Here is a 7,500-nt window from a genome sequence, read left to right on the forward strand (position 1 = left end):
AGCAGTTCAGCATTTAATGCGGAAGCCTGCAAGCAATTTCAGCTTAGTATCACTTTGAGGTTAACACAAGGATGATATGACTCATAAAATGTGCATATTTTGCTCATAAAGGATTTTAAATATATTCCCATCCAAAGTATCCCAGGTTAAAACCCAGAGAAGCTGCCCCAGACACTTTATGGATGATAAAAACATCATTGCTGCCCCCTCTTGGTTGTCTTCATTCTTGATACAGGCCATACTATCTGGGGAAATGCCATTCTGTTCAGCAACAACACACTGTAGGATTTGAATCAACATAATAATTTCTGATAATGACATAATGTTATTTAACAGATGTGTTGGATATGCTTTTATAACAGTCCAAGTTTTTTTTTTTTTTTTTTATTTGCAGTTTTGGGGGTTATTTGGTCCTTGAGGTATTGGGACAGTTATACAGTAGGATGGCTCAGGAAGACAATATGACGACTCATTTTTTTTTAGTAATAAAAGTACCTGCCTTTGTCTATCTTTATGTATTTGACATCTGGCTAAAACCAGAATGATTCTCAAATCTAAACTGAGATTGAGGAAAGGTCAAGGAGAACTTACTTCACCTCTGATTTCCAAAGCGCGTAACCAGCAATGAAATTAAACTTGAAATTAAACTGGTACATTAAACTCTTACCCATTGTTTTTGTATAGCAAATGCACATTTCTAGTAAACAAAAAATTTAAATTCAGTTGTTTACTCAATTCCCAGGAAATAACTAATATGAATGACAGCGTCCACACGTTATAGTTACAGTTATCATTATAGCTATCATTCTCGTCTGAACGGCCCTTAAGGTGTCACAATCAAGATTCATTTTTCATCTGTGGTTCCTATTTGGTGGAATGAGTTGTAAAATGGAGTATTAGGGCCACACATGACGAAAAAAATGTTTTTGCTATGACGAGATTAAACTCGATATGTCAACATTAAACTCTAAATTTCGAGAATAAAGTTGAAATATCATGTCGACTTTAATGTCGACAATACATCTTGACATGTCCATTAAAACTAGTTTGGAGAGAGAACAACCGCTCCAAAGTAGCTGCTACTGAATCGGACGGTCAGCCGACGACCAAAAATGTGTAATAATTTGGTGAAATTGTACTTCAGAATTGGGTTTAGCAACAACTATGCTAACGTTGACTAGTTTTGAATGTCAAGAATAAAGAGGGAATATCGAGATTACAGTAAAGTCGACCTGATTTTTCAACTTTATTCTCGAAATTTCGTGTTTAATGTCGACATGTCAAGTTTAATCTCGTCATGGCAAAAAAAAAGATGTCTGTAATACTCGGTCGTAGAGTTGTGTCCTGCATTATTGTAATAAAGTTTAGGGTTTTTTTACTTTCAAGAAATGTAAAAAGACAAATTAATCTGTTCACCTTATATTAACTGATTTGTTTACAGAGCTATATTTGTATGTTTATGGTCAATATGAAAACTCATTATTTTTATTGTTAATATATTGTTATTCATATTGTTGTTGTTATTACTATTATTGCTTAATAAAAAATTATTAATAGAGTTTTTAATTTTATATGAAACTAATGTTCATAAACTATAAGTCGTTTTTGGACAAAAGCATCTGCCAAATACCATAAACATAACCATAACCATAGCCATAACTACAGTTTTTTTCAAATGCTTACACATTAAATCTTTGCTTGTCACACAATTTTCAAAACATGTCTTCCAAACATCATAACCCCACACCAAATCTGCAAAACCATACACTAATTCTCAGTGTTTGACTCAGTTTTCAATTGACTAAAACACATTTTGCAAAACACTACACAGAATTTTCTACTTAACACACAAAAATCGAACAGGAAGTAACTTGATTTCATTTTTCAAACACAACCCATCAAAATGCCACACTAAATAACCAGTGCTTCACTCTCTCTCTTCACATGTGTAAACACTCATTACTTTACTGAACACCATCCAATCATTGCCTTAGTATAGGCCTATGAGTAGACATACTGTACTCTCTATGTAGGTATGGGTTGAAATCCAATACGGTTGAAATGTTCAGAACCAATGCAGATACTTTGAAAGGAATGTTCTACAAAAAGTCGACTTTATGTACCCCCCGCCCACACACATAAACACACACACACACACTTTTCTTTGGAAAAAGCAAAGTAATTTGATAGTAGTCAGTCATTTCCGTCTTAGGCAAGATCAGCTTTTTCAGAACTCCATGTACATCTGGTGGTCATTGTATTTTGCTTTGCTTTGGTTAGCACTCTGGACTTGTAACCGGAGGGTTGCCGGTTCGAGCCCCGACCAGTGGGCCGCGGGCTGAAGCGCCCTTGAGCAAGGCACCTAACCCCTCACTGCTCCCCGAGCACCGCCGTTGTAGCAGGCAGCTCACTGCGCCGGGATTAGTGTGTGCTTCACCTCACTGTGTGTACACTGTGTGCTGTTTGTGTTTCACTAATTCACTGATTGGGTTAAATGCAGAGACCAAATTTCCCTCACGGGATCAAAAAAGTATATATACTTATACTTGTTCTTGTTGCTGTAAAATACTGTATTTGCAACAGCAAATTATTTACGAAAAATCACTATTTTTGGTTTCAATAATTCTGTGTATTTCAACTTTTCTCTGTAGCGTAACTTTCACTCTTGTATGGAAATACATAAAGCCTATATAAGACAGAAGAGCGTTAGGTTTTGAGCAACAGTGTGTATATGATGTATCCAAAATGTCATATTATGACAAAAGTGTTTGTAATGTGAGGCGAATGTTTGATTTAAACATGTGTTTTTGACATTTTGAATGTAGTGTGTCATTTTGCTGGAGATTTGAGGCATTTTGCATTTTGTGTGAGGAATTGTGGGTTTTGTGTGTGGAGTTTTGAAAAATAGACACAGTTTTGAAAACGTGTGTAAACAATAAAAAACTGTAAACCAAATGGAAGGGTAATTGAGTATCTAAATGTTCTTTCTTTTTACAAGATAAGAAATGGCTTCAGTCATTAGTGATTAAAGTTAGTTTAAAGATAAAAGTTAAAGATTGTGTTTTAAAGGTCGAACAAGAAGCAGTAAGGCACTCAGATGGTATGAGTCAGAGAGAGGTGAGAAATGTTCCATTTACCCTAGTTTCCACATTTGATGGTGTATTTATAGTTTTTGCCCATTGCTTGAACACTTTTTTCAAAACTTCGGCACTTTCAACTTTTTTCAAAGCTTCAAGTTTTGTTCCTTTGGTCTATGCATGTGTGTTTTTGTCAGTGGTGGAATGTAACGAAGTACAAATACTTCGTTACTGTACTTAAGTACATTTTCCACTTATTTGTACTTTACTTAAGTAGAATTTATAGTGCATACTTTTGACTTTTACTTCGTTACATTTTACAGCAATTATCTGTACTTTTACTCCGCTACATTTCTATAACACCATCGTTCCTTTTGTGATACATTTTATGATCAGTTTTTTTTTTCTCTCTGACAAACACGTTTGTTTTACCAGTGGGCGGGGTTGCTACCAAAGATTCTGGAGCGCTACGTGCCCAGCTTCTAAATCTTTAAAACATAAGCTTCTAGTCTAGACCAGGCAAAGCGTGAACTTGTAGCCATCTGCATTCGGTAGGCTATATTCACCAGACCCATGGCTACACTGAACATGCAACTGTGTTCTGTGCCTTTCTCTGTCTGCTATCTGCAGCGTTAGGGCCTCCCCTCCGCTGAGATTGCTATCCACGGATCAGCTAAGTTACAGGTTATGACCATGCTTCTGTCACACGTCTGATCATTTGCGGCACAAATGAATGATAGACTATTAATGAACCACTGGCCGAAAAAAACGTAACATTTTCCAGATTATGCAATATTTCTTAATTGTGTGTGATCAAATAAAGCTGCATAGCCTGCAATTGGGGGGTAATGTGAGCGCTTATTCAATATGTGCGTCTGCGCAAGTGAAACTGAACCTAATCATAAAGACACTTTTCTCATCAACTTTTCTGTTCAATCAGCAGAATTGGCATTACGATCCACCCGACGTTTCCCTTGTCTACCCCGTTAAACTTCAGGCTCTCGTGTTTTGCTGAATGATATTTTACTTAGCAGATCACCCTAGATATCCAGAATTACAGTCTCTAGAATTGTAGTTCAGAATGTAAACTAGGCCACAGATTGTAAGCACAATTGCATTAGCTTAAAACTATCTAGTCGAGTAGGCCTATAACCTAAAACTATAAAATGCCACAGCCCATACTGATTTTTCCTTTTAGAATATAGATATTAAGATAATAAATCATTATGCAAATACTTTTACTTTTAATACTTAAAGTACATTTAAAAGCAGGTACTTTTTACTTTTACTTAAGTAGGGTTGTCATTGTGGTACTTTTACTTTTACTAAAGTAAATATTTCTCTGTGTATTTGTACTTTTGCTTAAGTACTGAGTTTCAGTACTTCCTCCATCACTGGTTTTTGTTCAAGCAATTGACAAAACTATATATTAACAAATATAAATATTTGTCTATACGTATTTCTTGGCAATGGCTTTGGTGTCTTCAAATCTGAATGTTTGCTCAGGGCTACTTGTTACATAGAGCAGCAGTGGGATGTGATTCTCAGTGTTGCCATCTAGTGATGACAGAATGTCACATCATCATTTCTCTATTCTCTGTGTTTAGGGAGTGTGCATGATGTGAATGTGTCAATGTATGTGTAAGTATATGTGTGTACTCACACTTTTGTGTGTGTGAGAGAGTGTGGGTGGTTGTGTGTGTGTGTGTGTGTGTGTGTGTGTGTGTGTGTGTCTCAGTATGACGTTTTTATCTGTGCTGGCTTCCTGACTGAAACTGTCAAATATCTGCAGAGTAGTGCTCTGAGTCATCTCTGTAGTAACACAAACACACGCGCGCCCAAACACACACACACACACACATACACACATTCACACAAATACACAAAGGCACAGATACACTCTCACATAACAGAGCACATGATGTGGTGATGACTGCCAGGAATAGACACTTCTACTAAGTCGTCTGAGCTTTGCCTGACTGAAAGAGATGTGAATGGTGATAGACACATGAAGTTGGTGTTGGGGGCCTCAGCAAAAGTCACACATTTCACAGCGCTGAGACACACTCTCGTCTCTACACTGTCGAACACTATGCAAGGCATCCTTGAGAGATCTCTCAGACATCACTCAGACTCTCTTTTTTTAGTCTCACGTCTATAGCATATGTGCCTTTTTTCTCACAGTAGTTTTTATCATCTAGCATTCTTTTGCTGCAAAGCAATCTAGCTGGTAGCTTTTCAAGGAATATTATACAGTAGACTACGTGAATGTGTGTTTGTGTTTGTTTGCACACATGTTTGATTGTGTGTGTATGTGTGTGTTTGTGCGCGTGTGTGTGTGTGCACGTGTGTGTGCGTGTGTGTGTGTGTGTGTGTGTGTGTGTGTGTGTGTGTGTGTGTGTGTGTAGAATGCCCTTCTCTGCCTCTGTTTTGTCTCTTTGTTTTTCTACTCTATGGTAGCACATCCTGGTGAGTCAAAGAGAAATGCACTCACGCAGGACTGCAGGAGTATCGCTTTGACAGAGCACTGACCTTGATATTCTCCTGTGTAAGATTGCTCCCACAACACATGCAAACGCACACACACACACACACACACACACACACACACACACACACACACACACACATACAACCACTCAGAGGCACACAGAAATATTTAGCACACACACACCACACACATACCCACACACACAGCCTCGTATGCAAACACATGTACAATAACCCATAAGTATTCACACACATGTATATACTTTCTAAGACAAAGTGTACCGAAACACAGAAGAGTCTCTCATTCCTCGTTTGGTTCCCTTTTGTCTTGAGTTGGGTTGTTGTCTCATTTCTCCTCCACCTTCCTCTTCTCCTGTCCTCAGGTTACAGCAAACCTCTGTGTACACACTCGCTTTATGGTCTCATTACTTATCGTGGCAGCACTGCATGTGCTCAACAATGCTCGTCTTTTCAGCACTACAAAGAGCTTTTGACCAAAGATAATCTCAACATCTTTCCTCTCTCACTCAGAGGTGTTCTTACTGCAACCAACGCTCATGAAATAGAAGATGTGTCGTTCTGTTGTTTACCATTTGCTACCTTAATTCAGTAATGCTGTGTTTTCAATTTCTCTGTGACAAAAACAACATATTGAGAGGAAAAAGGGTACAAACTCTTGATAATAGCTTTATTTAGTGTCTTTGAGTGCCTTAAGAAACATTCTGTTGAACATGCTGTTGTATAGCTTTGCAGTAATTATGATACACATGGCAATTAACCACTGTGTGGTTCTCTGGTTCTCTCAAGGGTAACCCACTGAGGTATTCACACAGAAGAAACTAATGGCCCACCAAATGATATCACACACACATTGCTTTGAACAAGATGGGGTAAAGATAGGCTATGTCTATTCTTAGTGAGTGTATGTGTATAAACAGACTATGCGAAGCTGCTCTTCACGTTCTTATGGTTTATCTTATGGTTTATGTTTATATTGCATGGAGGGGAGAACAGCAGGAGTAAGAGAGAGACAAGAGGAATATAATCATCAGCCTAAAATCACCAGTGGCTTTTCAGAGTGGTGTGTGGAGTCCAGTGATATCGTCTCATCATGTTGTACTAGGTGCCCTCTACTCCCACTCATTCATCTCGGTGCTGTGTCTGTGTGTGTGTGGGTCATTGACAAATATAGCTTTGTTGGTTTTCCAACATCCAACTTTACTTTTAACTTCATATGGGATGGGCATTTTTAGGCTTTTCCCCCCTCGAAATTGCACTGTGCCTACTTCAGAGGCCACCGTTCCCACCTAGTTTGGCCTACCATCAAATGCTTGGTCGCTTTAGGAAGCTGAGACCTTGTAGTGTCTTAGGGAACAATCAGAAGAGCTGTGGGAAGTACTGGTACAGAGGTACAGAGGCTAGAAAACTGTTTTATATTTCTGCTGGATAACAAGTATCTCTTGCACAGTTCAGCCCTCTAGGTCACTTGAGATAGCCTCCATCACTAAACCAACGCTAATGGTAACATTATTTTACCTATGGATATAACATTAAGCTGGTGTAAGATTAACGTACCTGCATTATTTCGGCTTGAAGAAGAAATGGGAATTACATTTCATGTGAAAATCATCCTACCCTTATTAGAGATTATCTGCCGTAAGCTACTCTTATGTTGTCCTTGTAGAAAGTAAGTGAGTAACTTCAAGTCTAGTAACGCATGTGTGTATTGCAGCAAGACGCTGTGCCATCTGGTGGACAAACTACGTAACACCAATACTGGAAATGCAGCCTAAATGAAGAATCAATATTCGGTTTTCCTTTACTGAATTTGTAACTATTTATCGACCGTTATAATTGCAGATACTGATAGTATGTGCGTGCCTGTGTGTGTGTATGTTGCGTATGTGTCTGTGTGTGTGTATGTGTGCATGCA

This window comes from Alosa alosa, chromosome 4 (genome assembly GCF_017589495.1).
Source record: "Alosa alosa isolate M-15738 ecotype Scorff River chromosome 4, AALO_Geno_1.1, whole genome shotgun sequence".
Classification (NCBI taxonomy): domain Eukaryota; kingdom Metazoa; phylum Chordata; class Actinopteri; order Clupeiformes; family Clupeidae; genus Alosa; species Alosa alosa.